Genomic DNA, 23,198 nt, shown 5'->3' with positions numbered 1-23,198 from the left:
ATTATAGGAAAATTAAAACAAAATAAATTCAAGACATTAAAACTAGTGTCTGTCACATTTTCTCTACCCACTTCAATTTTTCATCTTCCTCTCACACCACCCAAAACAAAATCTCTATCGAAAAATTCCACCAATAATAAATTCTTTAATCTCCATTAATGACCAATAAAAGCTTCATTTCTTGAATCTCCCTACCTAACGTTGGTTACTAATCCTTATTTTCTTTCCCTGTGACTTCCCGAGTCAGTTCCCACTTATAAATTGAAAAACTCTAGTAATTGAGCGGCACAAAGAAAGAAAAAGAGACAAAAAAAAATGTTGAGAAATTCGCTGAAATAAAGGTTGTAAGTTTTTAATATTTGTTACCAAAATAAAATACATATTGTAATGCTAAAGCAATTTTCTCATGTTTACAGCGTAATTTCGGTATTGAGGAAGTTCTTAAAGCTTTTAAAAAAAATATGGTAATCATTTTTGTATATTTTCATATATCTAGCAATTAGGGCAGGTCATCGAGCAAGTCGAGCTTTAGCGAGTTCGAGTTGAGTTCAAATTCTTTCGAGCCAAGCTCGAGTTGGCTAATCAAGTATTCGAGTAGCTCTCGAATCTGGATCTTGACGGTTCAGAGCTATATGTTCGAACTCCATCACAAGTTTTCAATATTGATTTGATTTGTTTTGTGCATAAGTTTGATTTCTAACATATTCTAGATACAAGTGAGCAAAAATAGATATATAATACTTACTAAATATCAAAATAACATGCAGAGACAATCTCACGATATACGAGAGTGTGATTATAGTTCACTAAAATAACAATGAATCTCTATCTAACAAGTATTATAAGGTGAACACATTATTGTTATAATCAATATGTGATAAGCTATTATAATTCACCACACTATTATAACAATTATCTTGTGATTTAACAAAATTATCTAAAATACAAGTAGTTTCGAGTAGCTCGCGAGCTATTTGATTTCGAGCTCGAGCTTTAAAACGCGCTCATATTTTTAAATGAGCGAGCTCGGCCGAGCCCAAAATGAGCTGAGCACCAAGTTGCTCACGAGCATCGAGCCTAACGACCAGCCCTACTAGCAATTGATGGTATGCTAAAGTTCAATTATGAATTACCTACGTGTATTTGTATATGTAGGTTCAAAAAATCTATGTAGACTCCCTTCATAACTCCTTAGCGACTCTCTAACTTATGTAGCACCCAAATTATATTTCTATTTCCAAAAATCAAAATAGAAAAATAGAAACAAATAAATGAGTAATAACTTACCCAATTAAATAACTAAACCTAAAATAGTAAGAAATAAATAACAAAAACTTACCTATATTACATGTAGAAATCAAACAAAAAAAAAGAAAGAAAATAAAGAGAAAGTAAGAAATAAATAAAATATTTTCTTTCTTTTTTTGTTTGTCGAAATATTAGTAAGTTTATTGATTTATTTATTACTATTTTTAGTTTTAGTATTTAATTAGGCATGTTATTTGTTATTATTTTGTTTCTATGTTTGGTTTTTTATTTTTGGAAAGAAAAAGTGAGATTTGGATGCCACGTAGGAAATGGAATCCCAAAAGAGTTATAGAGAGAGTTTGAGTAGAACTACTCAGGTTAATCAATAAAATATGTATATGTACTTTAAAAAAGAAAATTTGGGGTATTTTCGTATTTGATCAAATTTGGAATCATTTCGAGGAATTTTTTTTTTTTATGTAGAGCCTGAATTGGCAAAATAAGAGTGAAATTGAATATAGGAAAACTATGGTGTCCAACTTGAAATGTCCAACAACTTCTTATATCGACATGGATATGAGTGTTTTTCAGGTAGGCAAGGCTACTTCTCATCTCAACTTGTAGCATTAGGTCAAGACTTCAAACATACAACCGACGACCAATAGTCTATTAGTCTGGAGGCTAGACTAGGCACTTTAAAGCAGCAATCCCCTAACCAAGGGGTTCGCTATACTTCCCTTAGTAACTTGAATGCCTCTACGGTGTAACTCCATACCAGTTGAGCTGCATCTCTCAAGTAGTGTACTTAATGACTTGGTATTACACAATACTTGGCAAAAAAATCCATAAGTATTATCATACCTAAACGTAGTATTCTTCGCCTAAGATGATTAATTCCATAGTGTCAATGTTAAACCACATCATTCTCTAGAACACCTCTTTAGGGAAGCATCCTTCATCTAAGATGGAATCATGCATACCATATCAAGAAAGCAAGTTCTAAATTTACAGAAAATTAGTTGTACATAGAAAATACATGCACTAAATCGAAACTAGGTTGCTTCTAAAAAATTGGGTCATACTCGTTGTTGCACGTACAAATGGTACAATTCAGTGACATGGTTATGATAGGTTAAACATTCATTCTTTGAGTTGAAAGTCAACCAAGGCTGCTGGTTTACTTGCAGTTGGGCCAGTTTATTATGGGTCGGGCATCCCAAGTTCCCAACAATATTAATGGGCCTTTACTGGACGTAGGAGTAAAAAAGAAAATAGCTCAAACCCATTTCAGCCCATTAAAACTCCTAAGCGTTGATAACTCATCCTCCTTTCTTAGGTATCTTTATTTTCTCTAAGGACTCGTATCCGGTGAAGATTATGATGGTTTTAGGAAATATGAATATAGGTTCCGTGATGGATTTGATGGAAGAAAGTGAAGGAGGGAATGATTCTCTTACGACAAAGTTGATGTGCTTTGAGGCGGGTTGTTAGGAATTTGAAGTATTGTTATGCTACGTGTCTTAGTTAAGTTGAGTTGTTTTGTGTTATGTAACTGAGTCCTAGTAGTTGTTTGTATAGTGGTCCACTACGTTCAGTTATTTTCCTTATTCAGCAGTTAGCTTGTATTTGGTTATAAGAACCAGAGACTTCATTGAATAATTAAGTTCTTTTGCCATATCTTCTTCTTAGACTAACAGTGGTATCATAGCCACCATATTTAAACAATTAGAGACGAAGCTCTTCTCTGTAGAAAAAGAGTGAAGTGGAGAGTCTACTACTTGTTTGAGAGATGGCTACAAAGAGTTTCCTTCAACCTTCCATTCCTCATTTCGATGGTCATTATGACCATTGGAGCATGCTAATGGAGAATTTCCTTCGATCAAAGGAATATTGGCATCTAGTTGAAACTGGATTAGCCGAACCAGTGAGTGAAGCTGCATTTCGGGCGTTAACAGACGCTCAAAAGAAGACGTTGGAAGAACACCGTCTTAAGGATTTAAAGGTGAAGAATTAACTTTTCCAAGTCATTGATCGTTAGATTTTGGAGACAATTCTTAGCAAAGATACCTCCAAGAAAATTTGGGATGCAATGAAAAAGAAGTATCAAGGTACTGCAAAGGTAAAACGTGCACATTTGCAAGCACTTCGTGGAGAGTTTGAGACTCTTCGTATGCAATCGACAGAGTCTGTTTCTGATTATTTCTCCAAAGTCATGTCCATTGCAAACAAGATGCGAATATATGGAGAGAAAATGGAAGACATCACTATAATCGAGAAGATTCTTCGTTCAATGACGTCAAAGTTCGATTATGTGGTTTGTTCCATTGAGGAGTCCAAAGATCTGGATGCACTTTCCATTGATGAGTTCATGAGCAACGAATGAATCAACGTGTACCAATGGAACAAGCACTGCAATCACAACTCACTGTTTCCAATTCATCTTTCAGAAATCTAGGACGCGGTCGTGGAAGAGGAAGAGGTAACCGAAGTAATCATTCTCCTCATCAAAATTCAAGAGATAATACTGCTACTGAAACTAGAGGGAGAGGCAGAGGACGTGGCCATTACAGAGGTCATGGCCATTATCGTAGAAGTGAGCAGCATTCAAAGCCGATTGATAAGTCAGAGATCGAATGTTATCACTGTGGAAGGTATGTACATTATCAATCAGATTGTTGGGCTAAATTGAATGATGAAACAGGTGAATCATCCAATTTTGCTGAAAAAAGAAGATGATATTTCTCTTCTTATGGTTTGCAATACCACAGAACCATCTCATCAAAATATGTGGTACTTGGATACTGGGTCCAGCAACCATATGTGTGGTGATAAATCCATATTTTCTAACATGGAAGATTCTTTTCGTGCTGCTATCAAGTTTGGAGATAACTCTACTATTGCTGTAATGGGAAGAGGTACTATGAATATCCGAACTTCAAATAATTCGCAGCAAATTATTTCAAATGTCTTTTATGTCCCAGGTTTGAAAAACAATTTATTGAGTGTTGGACAGTTGCAAGAAAAAGGTTATCAGATTATTATCAAGGAAGGAATGTGTCGTCTTGCGAATGCGACAAAAGGGTTGATTGTTGAGGTTCCTATGACAACAAACCGAATGTTTCCTATGTATATCAAGAGTGATATTCCTTGTTTTTCTACCATGGTGAAAGACAAAAGCTGGATATGCCATCTTTGGTATGGTCATTTAAATTTTAGTGGTGTAAGGACTCCACAGCAGAAATGTATGGTGACTGGTCTTCCACAGATTGATCATGCCTCAGAAGTTTGTGAAAATTGTGTTGTTAGTAAACAACACAAGGATCCATTTCCGAAGGGGAAAGCTTGGAGAGCCAAAAAGGCTTTGGAGTTGATTCATACTGATATTTGTGGGCCGATTGATCCGTGTTCTAATGGCAATAAAAGGTACTTTATTACTTTTATTGACGATTTCACTCTGAAAACATGGGTTTACTGCTTGCAGGAAAAATCAGAAGCTTTTTCCATATTTCAACAATATAAGGCCCTTGTTGAAAAAGAAGTCAGACTTCGCATCAAAGTTCTTCGATCCGATCGTGGTGGCGAATATACTTCTCATGCCTTTGCCAATTTCTGTGAGATTAATGGCATCAAGAGGCAACTCACTACAGCCTATACACCGCAGCAAAACGGTGTTGCAGAGAGGAAAAATCGCACAATTTTAAACATGGTGCACAGTTTGTTGAATAGATCAGGTGTTCCCAAGACTTTCTGACCTGAAACAATTTTGTGGAGTATTCACATCTTGAATATGAGTCCTATAAAAGTTGTTCGTAACATGACGCCTGCTAAAGCATGGAGTAGACGTAAACCAAGTGTTAATCACTTACAAATCTTTGGGTGCGTAGCATTTGCACATGTACCGGATGAAAAAAGAAAGAAACTAGATGATAAAGGTCAGAAGTGTGTTTTCCTTGGGGTTAGTGAGCAGTCCAAAAGGTATAAGTTATATAACCCAATTTCTAAGAAGCTTCTCGTCAGCCGTGATGTGATTTTTTATGAAGAAAGGTGTTGTGAATAGAATACTGCGGAAACAACATTACCCACTACAATAGATCAATCCTACACAAGGATCAAATAACAAGCATATAAAGTAAAACAATTAATGTAAAAAAAAGAACAAACCACAAGACGAGATATATCGTGGTTCGGCAATTTGCCTACTTCCACACAGCGAGTTCCAAGCTTTACTAGATGTCCAGAGTAACAGATTACAAGTCTCTCAATCCACTCACAAAGAATTGCTCTCTTATAATCTCTCTCTTTCTTGGTTTTGGAAAAGTTAAGTTTCTACAGAAAAAAACCTATATTTATACTATTTCAGAAAACTTTCGAAAAAGGGCAAATTCGTGTTAAAATAACTCATGAGCGTGGGTCGCTCCCTCGACTAGGCAAAGTGGAGCGCGGGTCGCGCTTAAATCACTGGAGGTCAAAACCTCATGAGCACGGGTCGCGCCTTGCCCAAGTGGAAACTGAGCGCGGGTCACACCCTTCACACCAGATAGAAAAAAACATCGTTTTCTCTACAATTCTCCACCTCGGTGAGGTTTTAACACATAAAACCGAGCCGATTACATCCATCTAGAAACTCACAGTCCATCCGCCCCTAAGGGCCATTCCCACAAAGGGCTCTATCAAGCATGTAGGATTTGGAGCAAGTCCAAACAGTGTTGGAACTTAACTCCGGTGACAACCTTAGTCAGCATATCAATAGGATTGTCATGGGTGTCCACTTTCTCGAGTGCAACATCACCATCCTCAACGACATCCCGTATAAAGTGATAACGAATATCAATATGCTTGGTCCGAGCATGATGAACCTAGTTTTTCGCCAAATGAATAGCACTCTGACTATCACAATGCAAAGCAACACTATTCTGCTCAATACCCATATCATCCAGAAGACCTCAAAGCCATAATGCCTCTTTCACTGCCTCTGCCACTGCCATATACTCTGCCTCAATAATAGATAGAGCAACTGTAGCCTGTAGCATAGACCTCCAACTAACCGGTGCACCATGCATCATAAATACATAACCAGTAGTCGATCGTCGTCTATCTAGATCACCTGCATAATCTGAATCCACATATCCACTAACATAACAAGTGCCTCCACCATAAACTAATCCCACATCCAAAGTACCCGTCAAGTACTTTAATACCCATTTCAGTGCCTCCCAATGTTGCTTCCCAAGATTAGTCATATACATGCTTACAACATTAACGACCTGTGAAATGTCTGGGCGTGTGCACACCATAGCATACATCAAACTGCCCACTGCATTAGCATAAGGAACATGTGTCATATGCTTTTGTTCCTCCACCGAACTAGGAGAGAACTTAGCTGAAAGCCTAAAATGCCCAGCCATAGGCGTAGAAACCGACTTTGCATTCTCCATACCAAAACGCGAAAAGACTTTTTGAAGGTATTTCTTCTGAGATACAACTATCCGTCGATTCTGCCTGTCTCTGTCAATCTCCATGCCCAGTATCTTCTTGGCTCCACCTAAGTCTTTCATCTCAAACTCAGAGCTAAGTTGAGATTTCAACTTGTCTATCTCCACTATGCTTTTGGAAGCAATAAGCATGTTATCTACATAAAGCAGGAGATAGATGAAGTCATTACCACGAATCCTACGAAAGTAAACACAACAATCATACTTACTTCGGGTGTACTCATGTTGCGTCATGAATGTGTCAAAGCGCTTATACCATTGCCTTGGCGATTGCTTTAAACCATACAATGACCTATTAAGCTTGCACACATAATCATCTTTCTCAGCAACAACAAACCCTTCAGGTTGTCTCATATAGATCTCTTCCTCCAAATCCCCATGCAAGAAAGCAGTTTTCACATCAAGTTGCTCTAACTCCAAGTCGAAGTGAGCAACTAAACTCAATAACACACGAATGGACGTATGTTTTACCACCGGGGAAAATATCTCATTGTAGTCGACTCCTTCCTTCTGTGAAAAACCCTTTGCTACAACTCTTGCCTTGTACCCAGTACTGTTGGACTTAGGAAAGACCTCTTTCTTTCTGAACACCCATTTACTGCCGATAGTCATTTTGCCCTTTGGCAATAAAACTAGGTCCCATGTGTGATTTTTATCAAGAGATTCCATCTCTGCTTGCATAGCTACCAACCAATCTCTGTAATGAGCATCTCTGACAGCTTCCTTGAAGCTATCTGGCTCATCATCTTCGATATTCAGTGCATATGCCACTAAATCCACCTAACCATAGTGTTTCACCGGCTTCTTCGCCGCCCTTACTTGTGCTTCTTTAACTTGTCTCTTTGGCCTAGGGTCACCACTACAAGTTGCGGATGCTCTTGCTCTTCTTCTTCCTATTCTTTGTGTGGTTGCATGATTTGGTACCTCATCATGATTTAACCAAATCATCTGGCTGCATCGGACAACTCAAGCTCGATGGTTTGAACTTCTATAGACTCACCATTACGCCTACTACTTCCAAACTTCATCAAGCGATAACACGGAAGTCTCATCAAAGGTAACATCTCTACTGACTAGGAACTTGTGGTCTTCTAGACACCACAATCTGTATCCCTTTACCCCATTTGTGAAGCCTAAGAATATGGCCTTCTTAGCTCTAGGATCTAGCTTGTTTTCTCTCACATGGTAGTAAGCTATCGATCCAAACACTCCCAAAATACTATAATCAGCTGGGTTAGCTGACCACACCTCATAAGGTGTCCTGCAATCTATAGCTGGTACTGGTGACCTATTATACAGGTAACACGCCATGGACACTGCATCTGCCCAATACTCTTTGCCTAGACTGCCATTAGACAACAAACATCTCGTTCTTTCAAGCAAGGTTCTATTCATTCTTTCTACCATTCCATTCTGTTGCGGCGTGCCCCTGACAGTCCAGTGTCTGGCAATTCCCTGTTGCACACAAAACTCTTGGAAAGGTTCATAGGTATACTCAGTACCATTGTCAGACCGTAATGTCTTTACCTTCCTATCTGTGTGATTCTCAACCCTTGCCTTCCACTTCTTAAATGTCTAAAACACTTCATCTTTTGATTTCATCATATACACCCACACATAGCGAGTATGATCATCAATGAATGAGACATAATAGCAGTTACCTCCCTTTGAAGCCACCCTGGAGGGTCCCCAAATATCCGTATACACATAGTCAAGGATGCCTGTTGTCGTGTGTTTGCTTGACTTGACCTTGATTCTGCACTACTTCTCATAGACGCAATGCTCACAGAACCCCATACTTGGCTTCTTCAAATTCTTCAAGAACCCTCGCTTGCACAACTCAGACAAACCCTTTTCACTCATATGCCCTAAACGCATATGTCATATCTTAGTGCACTCAGAATCATTACTACATGCACCCACTGCTACATCGCCTATCACCGTACTACCTATCAGAGTATACGAGGTTCCATGGTTTTGACCCTTCATAACAACTAAAGAGCCATTAACAATATTTAGGACTCCACCTTCTCCCACAAACTTGTAGTCTTTGGAATCCAAGGTACCAAGAGAAATAAGACTTTTCTTTAGCTCAGGAACACGTCTCACATCAGTTAAAGTTCTCACTATACCATCATACATCTTGACCCGTATAGTTCCAATTCCTACCGCCTTACAAGCAACGTCATTACCCATCAAAACGGAACCACCATCAATGATCTCATAAGAAGTAAACCACTTTCTATTCGGGTACATATGATAGGAACATCCGGAATCAAGAATCCACCTTTCGGTCATATAGTCTTATGTGGACACACAGAGACTGAACTCATCCTCTTCAGAGCCTGAAGCATAACTTGCCTCAATTTTTGCCTTACCTTTCTTCTGACCATCTCTCTTGTTCTCTTTCTTCGGGTGAGGACAATTACTTGCGTAATGTCCCTTTTCATTGTAATTGTAGCACTGTACATGTTTTAAAGGCTTCTTTGACTTGGACCTAGAATTCTCATTACGTGTAAAATTCTGTTCATACGAATTTCCTCTTGCCACTATCCCCTGACCTGCATCAATGTTATTCTCTACACGTGTCTTCTTCATCAACTCATAAGAAAGAAGTGCACTCTGAACTTCGTTAAGATCGACGACTTCTCTGTTGATAAATGTAGTCATTAGATACTCATAGCTTTATGGCAAGGAGAATATCAAACATGCCGCTTGATCCTCATCATCCATCTTCATACCAACATTCAAATAATCCGCTAGACGTCGACAGAACTCACTAACGTGATCTTGCATCGTTAAACCATCGACCAACATGTACCGATAAAGACGCTTCTAAAGGTACATCTTGTTCGTCATGTTCTTAGTCATATACATAGACTCTAGTTTGAGCCAAATACCAGCAGCGGTATTTTCTCCCATCACACTATACATGACCTCATTAGAAAGACATAACCGGATTGATGAACAAGCATGAAGGTCGAACTTTTTCCAATCATCATTACTAATATTCGCCGCCTTAGATTTAATCCCCCTTAAAGCCTTGTGAAAACCTTGTTGGATGAGGATGTCCTTTACTTGGACTTGCCAAATCCCAAAGTTATTCTTCCCATTAAACTTCTCTACTTCAAACCTTGCGTTTGACATCTTGGGAGCCATCTTTCAAGTTATACACAATAACCAAAAAAAATTCACTTCAGAATTTAATCGAACACCTTGTCTACACAAATTTCGAGCACTAAACTCAAAATCCTAAGTCATAAACCTACACTCTGATACCAATTGTTGTGAATATAACACTGCGGAAACAACGTTACCCACTATAATAGATTAATCCTACACAAGGATCAATCCTTCTTACTAGACAAGACTTCAACACCCTCCAAGCAATATCCCAACACTTCTCAATATCAAATAACAAGCATATAAAGTAAAATAATTAATGTAAAGAAGAACAAACCACAAGACGAGATATATCGTGGTTCGGCAATTTGCCTACTTCCACACTGCGAGTTCCAAGCTTTACTAGATGTCCGGAGTAACAGATTACAAGTCTCTTAATCCACTCACAAAAAATGAACACTCAACTCACAAAGAATTGCTCTCTTATAATCTCTCTCTTTCTTGGTTTTTAAAAAAGTTAGGATTCTACAGAAAAAACCTATATTTATACTATTTCAGAAAACTTTTGAAAAAGGGCAAATTAGTCTTTGAAATAACTCATGGCGTGGTGGTCGCTCTCGACTAGGGCAAAGTGCTGGTCGCGTTTTAAATCACTGGAGGTCAAAACCTCATGAGCGCAGGTCGCGCCTTGCCCAAGTGGAAACTGAGCGCGGGTCGTGCCTTTCACACCAGATAGAAAAAAAAACATCGTTTTCTCTACAAAAGGACATGGAGGTGATCTCTCACAAGTGCAGGGCAACACATTCTTGTGAGTTTTGATGATGGAGCTGAAGCTCCTGCTCAACCTACTGTTAGTGAAGAACACTCACCACACATTACCTTCTCAAGCTCACCAAGTCCTTCCAGACTTATAATGGGAACCAAAGAACCATCGATATCTTCTCCATCACGCCAAAGAAGTCCTTCAAACCAAGACACACAACCTGAATCTCCAGTAGCAGCAAGGTCTCAACTCAATAGGAGCCTACCAATTTGGACGGCAGGCTATGAAATGAGCAAAATGGCTTATTGCGAGATGGATCCACTTGTTCATTATGCATTATTTACAGATTGTGATCCCATTTCCTTTCAAGATGCGGCAAATGATCCTATTTGGTAGCAAGCTATGGATGCAGAGATTGCTGCAATTGAAAAAAATAATACTTGGGAATTGATTGATCTTCCCAAAGGCCAAAAATCAATTGGGGTTAAGTGGGTCTATAAGACCAAGTTGAATGCAAATGACAGTGTGGACAAGTACAAGGCACGCTTGTTTGTCAAAGGCTATAAGCAGGAATATGGCATTGATTACAAAGAAGTGTTCGCACCTGTTGCAAGACATGATACCATCAGAATGGTACTTGCTTTGGCAGCTCAGAATTCATGGCCCCTCTTTCAATTGGATGTGAAATCAGCGTTTCTCCATGGCGATTTGAAAGAAGATGTCTATGTCGAACAACCTCCTGGTTATGTGAACAAAGACAATGTGCAAAAAGTGTACAAGCTGAAAAAGGCACTATACGGATTAAAACAAGCGCCTAGAGCTTGGTATAGTCGCATCGATGCATACTTCTCTAAATCAAGTTTTCAAAAGTGTCCATACGAACATACTCTCTTTATCAAGTTTGGAGCTGATGGAAAGTTTCTTCTAGTGTGCTTGTATGTGGATGACTTGATATATACAGGCAATGACAATGGGATGTTTGCTGAATTCAAACAGTCCATGATGACCGAGTTTGATATGTCTGACCTTGGGCTAATGCACTATACTTCCTTGGCATTGAAGTAGACTAATCTTCCGCTGGAATTTTCATGTCTCAAAGAAAGAGATAATGACCAAAAAATACATTGAACTTTGCACTTGGTTTTAAAACAGACAACATACTTTTTTTTTTATTCAAATAAACATTGTATTTTTACAAAGTTTCAATTTGGTCATTCCGTCCAATTAATTGGATGTCCAGCTTACATGGACCATTAAAAAATTCCCAATTCTAATTTGCCTATGTGGCAGTTGTTTAGACCATGAGGTGGCATTCATTCAACATTTCAACACGCCAACTCATCAAATTACAAATGATCAACATTTCGACACGCCAACATTTTGACATTTCGACACGCCAACTCATCAAATTACAACTGATATATCGGTCCAAATGTTGATATTTTGAATTGGTGTGTCGAAATGTCAAAATATCGAAATGTTGGTGTGTTGAAATGTCAAAATGTTGGCGTGTCGAAATGTCAAAATGTTGACCAGTTGTAATTTGATGAGTTGGCATGTCGAAATGTTGAATGAATGCCACCTCATGGTCTAAACAATTGCCACATAGGCAAATTAGAATTGGGAAAATTTTTAACGGTCCATGTAAGCTGGACATCCAATTAATTAGACGGATTGCCTAAATTGAAACTTTGTGAAAGTACAATGTTTATTTGAATAAAAAAAAAATACGTTTGTTGTTTTGAAACCAAGTGCAAAGTTCAATGTATTTTTTGGTCATTATCTCCTCAAAGAAAATATGTTAGTGACATTTTGAACAGGTTTCATATGCAAGATTGCAACTCAGTTGGTACACCAACTGATTTTAGCTTGAAGCTAACTAAAGACTCTGCGGGGAAGACTCTGCGGGGAAGAAGGTTGATAGCACTCTGTATAAGCAAATGGTTGGAAGTTTAATGTACTTAACAGCAACAAGGCCTGACATTATGCATGGTGTAAGTCTAATCAGTTGATACATGGAGCACCCTACAGAGTTACACCTCCTTGCGGCCAAGAGAATCTTCAAGTACTTGAAAGGTATACTAGAGATTATGGTATCCTCTATAAGAAGGGAACAAGGTCTGGTCTAATCAGTTTTACCGATAGCGATTACACTGGTGACATTGATGACAGAAAAAGCACATCCGGTCATGCTTTCATGCTTGGGTCAGGAGCCATCTCATGGTCCTCCAAAAAGCAAGACATTGTCACTTTATCCACCAAGCGAGAATATGTTGTTGCTGCCTCTTGTGCTTGTCAAGCAAAGTGGTTTAGGAATGTTCTTTCTAAAATGCATTTTCGTCGCGATTGCGCCACTCCAGTTTATTGCGACAACAGTTCTACAATTACGCTCTCGAAAAATCATGTTCTCCATGGACGCAGTAAACACATTGATGTGAGATTTCATTTCTTACAAAATCTCGTCGAGTCCCAGACAATTGATCTCATCCACTGCCGCAGTGAAGATCAAGTTGCAGATATTCTAACAAAGCCCCTCAAACATGAACCTTTTGTAAAGTTGCGTAGCTTGCTTGGTGTATGCTCCATGGCTAATCCAGTTTGAGGGAGGGAATTGTGATTATGGTGTTGTATCTTTCTAAGCTGATTGTTAGCAGCACAATTCAGCTTAAGGGAGGGAATGTTAGGAATTTGAATAAGTATTGTTATGCTACGTGTCTTAGTTAAGTTGAGTTATTTTGTGTTATGTAACTGAGTCCTAGTAGTTGTTAATTGTTTGTATAGTGTTCCACTACGTTCAGTTATTTCCCTTATTCAGCAGTTAACTTGTATTTGGTTATAAGAACCAGAGACTTCATTGAATAATTAAGTTCTTTTGCCATATCTTCTTCTTAGACCAACATGGGTGTGGTTGGTATGCATTGTTATATTTATTTCACCAACAAACCAAGCAAGAATCTACTGATATCCACTGATTCCTATGGCGTGTTTGTCGAAAAGTTTGAGATTATTCCCACTCCACGTCCTTTGGAAGGTCTCTATTTCACGTATGTAAAGCTTCTTCTCTACTTAAATGCAAGTAGTCTTATTAGGATACTCTGTTTTTTGTTAGTTTATTTCTAATCTTCAATGTCTATTCCCCTCGACTCCATGTATGAGACTGATATTTACCCATGTCAAAGAAGATTGATAAACTACAAAAAAAGCAAGTATTTATAAGAAACTTGATTGCCAAGCTTTAGTTTTGTGTGCATTGGTTTTTTTTTGAATAAATTTCTGTCTAGTAATTTATGTTAATGAGTACCATGACTAGAGCACGGTGCTCAACTCATGGTGCTCTTTGAGTTCTTTGAACAACTGATGGTTCCAATGATCAAGCATTGCTGCTGTTTGTTAAAAGAACTATTAAAAATGACACATAAAATGGCTATTTGCTTTTTGATGTGTTTCAAAGTTTCATTTCCAGGTCATAATATTTACAAGTGAATTTGTCCTTTAGTACCTAATGTTTACATTGTTAGAATAGTTGTATGAACACAGCAACTAAAGTAGAACATAAAGAACAGTAGCAATAAAGAAACAAGGACAAAGAAGAATCGGGAATAACCAAGGCGCTGGATTAGTCGTCCTTAAGGAAAGATTTAAGCCCCTTCCAATGGTGCGAGAAAGGCAACAAGTGGCGTCTTCCTCACAGGATTCAATGGTTAACAGTGACTCGACTTTGCACTAGAACGGACTACCCTCTAGAACAAAGAATATAACTCTCTCGGCGGCCGACAGAAGAAGAGAAGAAGAAAAGGATGGTTTGAGTTTTTACGTTTCTCGAGTTGAGTTTCGATCAAGTCTATTTTCTCTATGGACTCACAGTCCTATTTATAGAGGTTAGGAGAAAGAGAGACCAACTCCTAATAGAACACCTGAAACTTTGTTGCTTTCAAGAAAAAGGCAAAACAAGTTTAGGCTATTGGTCAAACCACTACCCACAACAGTAAGCCCAAGCCCAAGCCCGAACCCTACCCGATGTGGTGGATAACCAATGTGGGACTATCTACTATGCACTAAAGTGGCGAGAATACCATTTGTTCATCTCCTCCACTTTGCACACACACACTAGTATTTAGAAATACACAAGAGATTCCAACAATCCCCCACTATTTCAAAATACTAATAGTCCCCCACTATTTTGGAATAGGATATTACAAAAGAAATGGGTTAACGAAATGCCGAGAGAATCGAAAAAAACAATGCATAAGATATCTTGGTGCTTTACGGGGCTTGAACGGTCATAGGGTAACATGTCTTATAATACGTGAAAGTGGTGGATTAAAAATCTTTGAACCAACATTCCCTTGTAGTAAAATAGAGGACATGCACCCACATTGCTCTTTTCATTATATGCCCGTTTCATGCGGTGTTGCTTTTTGGCCCTCATGCTTTTGTTATGTGAATGCTCTAGAGTACTTACACGAATACTCATAAGAACCGACCAGTTCTACATTCACGTAGGTGGATATCCATCAAGTGTACATAGCAGTTAGAGTACACTATCTCATAAAAATAATGGACTATGGATTCCATTAAGAGTAAAATAACTTCAGCCTTTTCTCATTGCTATTCAAGTTATACAAAGTATACAATAATGCTATCTAGTCATAGGGTGGGGCGTCTCAAAGAAAGACAATAGCATATACGAACGACGAGGTGACTTGTTTTTCCCTTTGAACCTAATTCATGGGATCTCCAATCACATAGGTGGGGTTGCCGTCGGTGTAAGCCCTCTATCTAAGGCAAAAGTCCCATCCCCTCGACGATAACCACTTGCCTCCAAAGAAGTGGTGCAGTTAGACATGTGGCCAAACTAAGTCCAACCTAACATAATCTCTAGTTTTGCTGATTAAGTTATATCTCAACTTACATGTATTCTTTTCCCATTGCACATAAGATAACATGTCTTAGCTATTGCAATGAGAGGCGGTTACAAAGCATATACATATCGAGGTCTGTTTAGAGCCAATGGGAAGATTTGCCAAGAGGTTGCTAACCCACTCAATCATCATCACATGCCTTTTTAAGGCGATTAGCTTGGATGATATCCAAGACACTCAATTTCCACCAAAGGTAAACACATAAACATTCTTTGGATCCGGTTTATAACACATTACCCTTCTAACAATGATGGAAATCTACTAAATATCAGTCCATAATCAATGGCTCTCGCTATAAGTACTTGGATAATCGACAATATACATCAAAGTTCCTTATAAGGACACAATGGGTTATCATTTCGGATGCCATTAATGTAGGCAATGTCATGTCTCACATACATTATCCATCAAGTACAATTGGCTACCAATGATATTGACATATTTAGTATGAAAAACACAAGGAGATTATTTTTCATAAGATGGATATTTGCCACAAAATGTGTTAACACATGCTTACTATCATAATACCCATACTTTTCAATGAAAAATATTTCTACTAAGTGCTATAACAATATAATGAGACCAACATGAGTTTTAATTCCTATATTCACCAGTCATTCAATTCTGTAGTGCCCGAAATTCCCCTATACCATCCGGCCGGTCTGGTTTAAGGTACGCTGTGGCCTTCAACCATATTCAAACGTCAACATCTTGACAACTGAATATAGCAGTTACAGAAATGAGTTTAACAACATAATAAACTATCATTTTTAATGACGATTTATGATGTGTTTCAAATAGGAATTTCTCTGTCTCATACACATTCTCAATGCTAGCACTCATAATATTAAATCATCTAAACAAAGAGAGATTAACACATATGTCTTGCTTTACTCTAAAGAAAGTACACATATTTTTTTTTTATCAACAACGATACTTTGACATCCATATGACACTAATATGTTGTTGAATTGCTCATGCCATTTATAGGCGCTTGAATCAACTCATACAAAGATTTAACTAAATTGTATACCTTCAGCTCATCACCGGTACTACTTGGTATTGTAGTTCCAAGACAACTACTCAACTAGAGTCTTTAGAATTCTGTAGAAGAAATTCTAGTTATATGAGCAAGGTTTCAAAATAGTATAAATCTTGTCTCGATTGAAACCCCTTGGCTATTATTATTAGCATTGTATTTTGCAATACAACTATCACGCGTTTTAGTTTTCTCTTGAAGATCCAATTCAACCTATAGATCCCCCAATAAATCAAGAGTCCAGTTTAGAGGAGTTGTATCCTTCAAAAAGGACACTTCTCATATTGCATAACTTCCTTATATGTTAATGAATCTTCCTCAAGAAACATATAAACATCATCACCGTTAATGGTGGAAATACTCATTGATAGTCTTCCAAATTTCTTGTGCATAAATAATGGGATTATCTTATGTAGTTCATTATGAACATTCAACCACTCTATGCCAATTTCTCAGAAAGCACAACCTCAAATAAAATTAGCATATAAAACATTCAATAATAGTGTGGTATCTACAAAATTGTTATCACTCATGACAACTGAAAACAAACATCACTATTATGAGTTTCACCAATGAACATCTACTTGATAATTCTAGGTCTCAAAAAAAATATATATATATATATATATATTTCTTTTAGATTCATTCACAATAGCCTTGGCAAGACACCCCCCACATTTTGAAACATTTTTGGATAGGCCCAAGACCTTTCCATACTTTGTAGTTCAGTGTCTTTCCAATTATCTTGTGAGATGAACTATGGTAAAACAGTGTTATGCATATGGGTCACCACCCCCCACAGTTCAATAGTTACTCAACCTAATCAAACTTACATGCAAAACACATTATACCGCTACAAACACTAAAAGAAACAACAACAATAAAATGCACTCTTATGACAAGAATATATTTTACTCAAGTCTATGATTCTGGATCATATAAACATAGTCATATTATGTTCATGTTATCTATATGAAAGGAAATCCACAAAAGATTCTAATGAATCTTAAAGAATAGAAGAATCAGATGAAAAGGGTTTTACCCGAGATAATATCATTATCATCCTTCTTTTCATCATTCAACATTCCAACTATCATAGGGAGACAATCCACGCACTTGTACATCACCTTAGCTATTTATCCATAGTCATAGGAGGATAATGCCTAATAAGACAATCCACAAGCGTTACATCTCTTTGTCTAAAATAGTCACTGGAGGATATTGTCTAAGAAGACAATCCATAACCTTACATCTCCTTGGCTAAATTAGGTTTAGGAGGATATGATTGTTTCCCATATTGTTTCCTCTCGTAGACAACGATACTCATTACTTAATAATATATGACATGGTTAAACTTCATGTCAATGTTAAATAATGCATTCATGCCAAACATGGTAAATATCATATCATAGGTTCAGGAAAAGTAAACTTTAATTGTACCCCTCACAACAAAAAGTATACGATATTTAAGCAAATCTAGCCACTGAATATGCAAAACAACTGAGGACTTCACCTCCTCTTTTTACATGAGCTCAAGCAAGATAGGATACCCTATTAACAAGACCTCAAGTACTACCACAACATCTAATGGCTCAACCCATTAATGTCTTCAACTAGAAAAATTTACCAATAAACTATTATCAAGTTTAAAGTAAATCCATCCACGATGATTAATATCCAAAACTAGCATGCTACACAACTTTAACATATGTTATATTGGATATATGCTACAAGTTACTTCATCTAACATGTATTTTCACAACAATACAATTATAACCATCGTCTAACAACACGTTCACTCAATAAAGGTAAGCAATTTATGCATTGAATACATTATAATTACTATCCAAGATTTGAGTGTGGTTGATATTAAATATCTTAAGGTCACTCTTAGACCATCTACATACATCTACATACATCTACATATGTACAAAGAAAATAATATCAAACTACTTCTAGTCAAACCAATTAATTCCTCAGTGATAAACACGTATAATTTGTTGACTAGGTTATTAAAGAAGTTTAAGCTTAGGGATTTCCTCCTAAGAAAAACTAGCATGCAACTCAAGGCAAGAATATCACCATATAATTAAACCAAAAGAATTGCAAAGAGTGAAAGAATACGATACCTAACCGATTGAAAAACCGGATTACCATATTTTCCTCTTTCTAGAAAAAACAGTTCAAAAGAACTGTAATTCTGAACCAGCTCAGGACGAATTGGGTATCAAGCCTTATACCACTGGAAAGCTCTTTGAATCAGCTATCCAACACAAGAAGCGGATTGCAAAACCGAGCTCTGAGCTGAAAGTTATAGCAGTTTCCGTAACGAGTGACGCAGCTGTCAAAAAGACGAACTTTGACGTTTTTCTTGATAGAAATCTCATATTTGACTCCCACAAACGTAGGAGAAAAGTCTACAACCATATAGGGTTTGATAAACCACAAAAGATCAATAAATATTCAATCTTTAATTGGTTTCCCTATCAAAAACGAAATTATTAGAAAATTTCTAAAGTCATAACCCAATAACACAAACAATAACTCAAAGTAAAAGACTTATCTTTTGATTGTCGTATTAAAGCACTCTCCTTTGTTCTACTACAAAACTCTTTCTTTAAGATTGTTAGAATAGTTGTATGAACACAGCAACTAAAGTAGAACATAAGGAACAGTAGCAATAAAGAAACAAGGGAGCGAAAGAATCGGAATAACCAAAGGCGGATTAGTCAGTCCTTAAGGAAAGATTTAAGCCTTCCTTCCAATGGTGCGTAAAGGCAACAAGCATGGCGTCTTCCTCACAGGATTCAATGGTTAACAAAGACTGACTTTGCACTAGAAACGGACTACCCTCTAGAACAAAGAATATATAACTCTCGGCGGCCGACAGGAAGAAGAAGAGAAGAAGAAAAAATTTGGTTTGAGTTTTCGTTTCTCCGAGTTGAGTTTTCGATCAAGTCTATTTTCTCTATGGACTCACAGTCCTATTTATAGAGGTTAGGAGAAAGAGAGACCAACTCCTAATAGAACACCTAAACTTTGTCGCCAAGAAAAAGGCAAAACAAGTTTAGGCTATTGGTCAAACCACTACCCACAACAGTAAGCCCAAGCCCAGGCCCGAACCCTACCCGATGTGGTGGATAACCAATGTGGGACTATCTACTATGCACTAAAGTGGCGAGAATACCATTTGTTCATCTCCTCCACTTTGCACACACACACTAGTATTTAGAAATACACAAGAGATTCCAACATACATTTCAGTAGATAAACTTACAGAGTTTTGATTTCTTTTATTGCTCAACAGATTTGATATCAAAGGGTACAAGACTAGATTTGGGAATCGAGACTGGGAAAATACACATTTGGCTGCATCTGAAACAGCTGTTGTGGTTTCTGCTGTCATGGATGGAGGTGCCACTTGCGCAGGGAAAACTGTTGTGGATGAAATGGCTCTTAGGTCAGCCCTTAAATCTCTTAGGACACATTGAAAGTTAAAAGATTTTTATGTGTCTGCTTTTCGGATCATACATATAGCCATTTTATGTGTCAAAAGTTACTTTGTTTGTGTCCTTGCTAAATTTGTCTGTGAAGCAGATTGTACCCCTTTGTCTTGGGTAAACAAAATGTAGTACGCATCGTGTGATTTGGATTTATAGTCATCTGCTTTCTTTGGTTTCAGTATCAATGGAGTAAACACGCATTATGGTAGCCCAACCAACCCTGCAGCTCCTACACGTACTGTTATCAGGAGGATCTTCCAGTGGATCTGCCGTAGCTGTTGCTGCTTGTCTGACTTTTCTTTAGGTGACCTCTTTTGTTATTCTATTCTATCATTTTATGATCTCAATCTGTCAAAGTACACTTTTATAACGGATCTTTAGTTCAACACGGTATTGAATAGGGCATACGATTTTGTGCTCAGAAATATTCTTTTGTTAATTTTAATTTTGGATGCAGGAGAGTAGTATTCTTTCATATCATTGATTGCTTTATCTTTTTGCTTACCTTGATTATGTGAAGTTGGCTATATGGACTTTTTAGTATATCAGCAAACAATACTTAACAAATATGCAGGACTTAGGTTTATAGAAGCGGTAACGTCGTTTAGCCATTTGTACCACTCCATGATCTTAGAATTTTCTTTGTTAGACATTGTGTCCATATGGAGGTCTTAGGGACAGAACAACCAAAGACAACTTAATGGGATTGGTTTGACACTAGCTACATGTAGTAGCCGTTTTCATAGATGGACCATAGCATGTATTTGGCCCAAATAATAGGTCCAATACTATACTATGCCCCATGAAGTGAACCTAAGAGAGGGATATAAAAAGAAAGAGAGGGGAGGAAAGGAGGAGGGAGCTCATAATGGAGGCAAAGAGGGGTGAGGAAAAAGAGGTAAACTACGGCGGCTTGATTCCAAAATGGGTACGTAGGCAACCTAATTGGTACAGCTAATCTAAAATGAGAGCCGGAATACGAGAAAAGTTATAGGTCGCGGAATTGGGTGCGACAAATGGCGCCGTCTGTGGGGATGTGACTTCCAGTTTCTGGTGGTTCATTTGTGTGTCACGGCTTATCAGGTATATCCATCTTGCCAAGCAAGTGTGAAATTGGCGTGATTCCAGCCTCTTTGCCATCTGCTCTAAGATCAAGAACTCTAGTTTCGTAATTTGCTGGCTCTTGATGTCGTTGTTTTGGTGCACCGAAGTCCTCACCCAAGAGAGATTTAATGACACCAGATTGCTTTGGATGCTCGTCCTGTTCATTGGTTACGTTTCTCGCAGGCACTGACTCGTGTACTGCTCCTAAGATGGGGATTGGTATTCGGAGGGAGAGGAGAGAGAAAAGAAGGAGGAGGAGGAATTTTGGAGATCGCAATGAGAAATAAGGAGAGATCTGAAAGTTTTATGGGTTGTTGTCTTGTTGCAAGTTTTAGCTAATGTGGCTTCTGTTGTTATTGGGGAGACCCATTTATCAAGGATTGGGTTACTTGGAATCAAGTGTTTCTGTTGATTGATATTATTTGTTGTTGCACAATTATTTTCCCTATTGTTTGGTCGATTAGATCGTTAAGAGAGACTTCGAAGACGGATGGGAAAGCTGCGAGGAATTTGGCTAAGATGACTTTGTTTAGGCAGTTTTATATTGTTGTGATTGGGTACTTGTACTTTACGAGGATTGTTGTGTTTGCACTCAGGACTATTTCGGCTTATAAGTATCAATGGGTTAGTAATGCGGCTAAGGAGATTGCTAGTCTGGCTTTCTATTTGGTTATCTTTTATATGTTTAGGCCGGTTGAGCGGAATTTGTACTTTGTTCTTGATGAAGAGGAAGAAGAGGCTGCTCAGCAAATACTTCAGGATGAGGAATTTGAGCTTTGAAGGATTTTGTTGGACCTACTATGTCTCCTACTACTCTAGCTGTAACATCTTGGTTTGGGCTGTGGAGATGCAGATGGAGGTTGTTCAAATGATGGGGTGAATTGGTTGGATCTGGTGGCGAGTGGAGAGATGGGTGGAGAAGATGGGGAAATGGGTCGGTTTGGACCCATTTCAGATCTTGGCGAAGTGGGCTTATTTGGAGGTTGTTGGGCCTCTTGGCTATTTGGGATGTGGAGTAGTGTGTGGACCGTGGTAGCGGGATAGGTGTACCACCTCAGGTTTGTGCGGAGATGTTAAAAAGGGGTTTGATAATCACGCCGAGTATTGCCAGAATGGTGATAGGTCTAACAAGGGGCAACATAGTCCTCTCCTTTGTGTTAGTGGTGATTTTAGTTTTTGTAGAGTATTCAATGTAACAACATCTACAGCGAGGGAGTTAGAGACAAAGGAACAATGAGATCAATAGATTGGGACTGAGATCAACGGCTTGGGAGCGTCTGAATACGGATGGTAAGATGATTTCAAAAAACGTAAAGGGGCATACGCCGCGTCAGGTAACTCGTTTCTTTTACCGTCATGTACATAATGGACGGACGAGTAGTGACTCGGTCGTTAGCCATAGTTACACTGGGGGCAAGCTAGCCTTGCCCCCGTCCTTGGCAGAGATGTATGTGGGGACAGATTGGGATTGTCCCCAGACCTCGTGGTATTCTGCGAACCTATTCGCTCTGGGAGGTCGCAGACCATGAATGAGAAACATGGTTGTACACCTCAGGGTAAGACAGATTGTACATTGTTTAGAGTATATGACCGCCGTTATATTGGTATACAAATACTCATGCTGAATAATGTTCTGCATTAGAACTCACGTGTTATTTGTGCAACCTCAAATATGAAAATTTCAGGTTACAGAGAAAGAGAAAGATCCGCGGAACAGAGTTGAGATTGAGCGGGTATTGAGAGATGGATCCATCTCACCTCATTTACTACGTTATTTGCGTACACAATATTGTCATCAAAGAGTTTACTTTCTGCATTAAAGGTTTATTGCAGGATATAACATTAAGTAAGACCGGGGTTGAGCCCTGTACTAGCTATACGGGGAACCTCGGAATCTACTGGCTGGTGTCTCTATGTAGTGAGGATGTTGGGTCTACTCTTATGTGGGAAAAGATAGAGATGAGCTACCTCTAAGCCAGAGAGCGGAGGGGTTCGAGAAGAACC

At 38.2% G+C, this 23,198-nt stretch overlaps 2 pseudogenes; both read left to right on the top strand.

Moving 5' to 3' along the window:
- The first annotated feature begins 3,037 nt into the window (after positions 1-3,037).
- LOC147523463 (uncharacterized) lies at positions 3,038-3,984 on the top strand (annotated as a pseudogene).
- A 9,540-nt stretch (positions 3,985-13,524) lies between these two features.
- On the top strand, positions 13,525-21,974 carry LOC147523462 (protein CANDIDATE G PROTEIN-COUPLED RECEPTOR 7 pseudogene; annotated as a pseudogene).
- The last annotated feature ends 1,224 nt before the right edge of the window (positions 21,975-23,198 follow it).

This window comes from Coptis chinensis, chromosome 1 (genome assembly GCF_015680905.1).
Source record: "Coptis chinensis isolate HL-2020 chromosome 1, ASM1568090v1, whole genome shotgun sequence".
In the NCBI taxonomy this organism is placed as follows: domain Eukaryota; kingdom Viridiplantae; phylum Streptophyta; class Magnoliopsida; order Ranunculales; family Ranunculaceae; genus Coptis; species Coptis chinensis.
The sequence above is the reverse complement of the archived record's forward strand: the minus strand, read 5'-3'. Positions and strand labels throughout refer to the sequence as shown.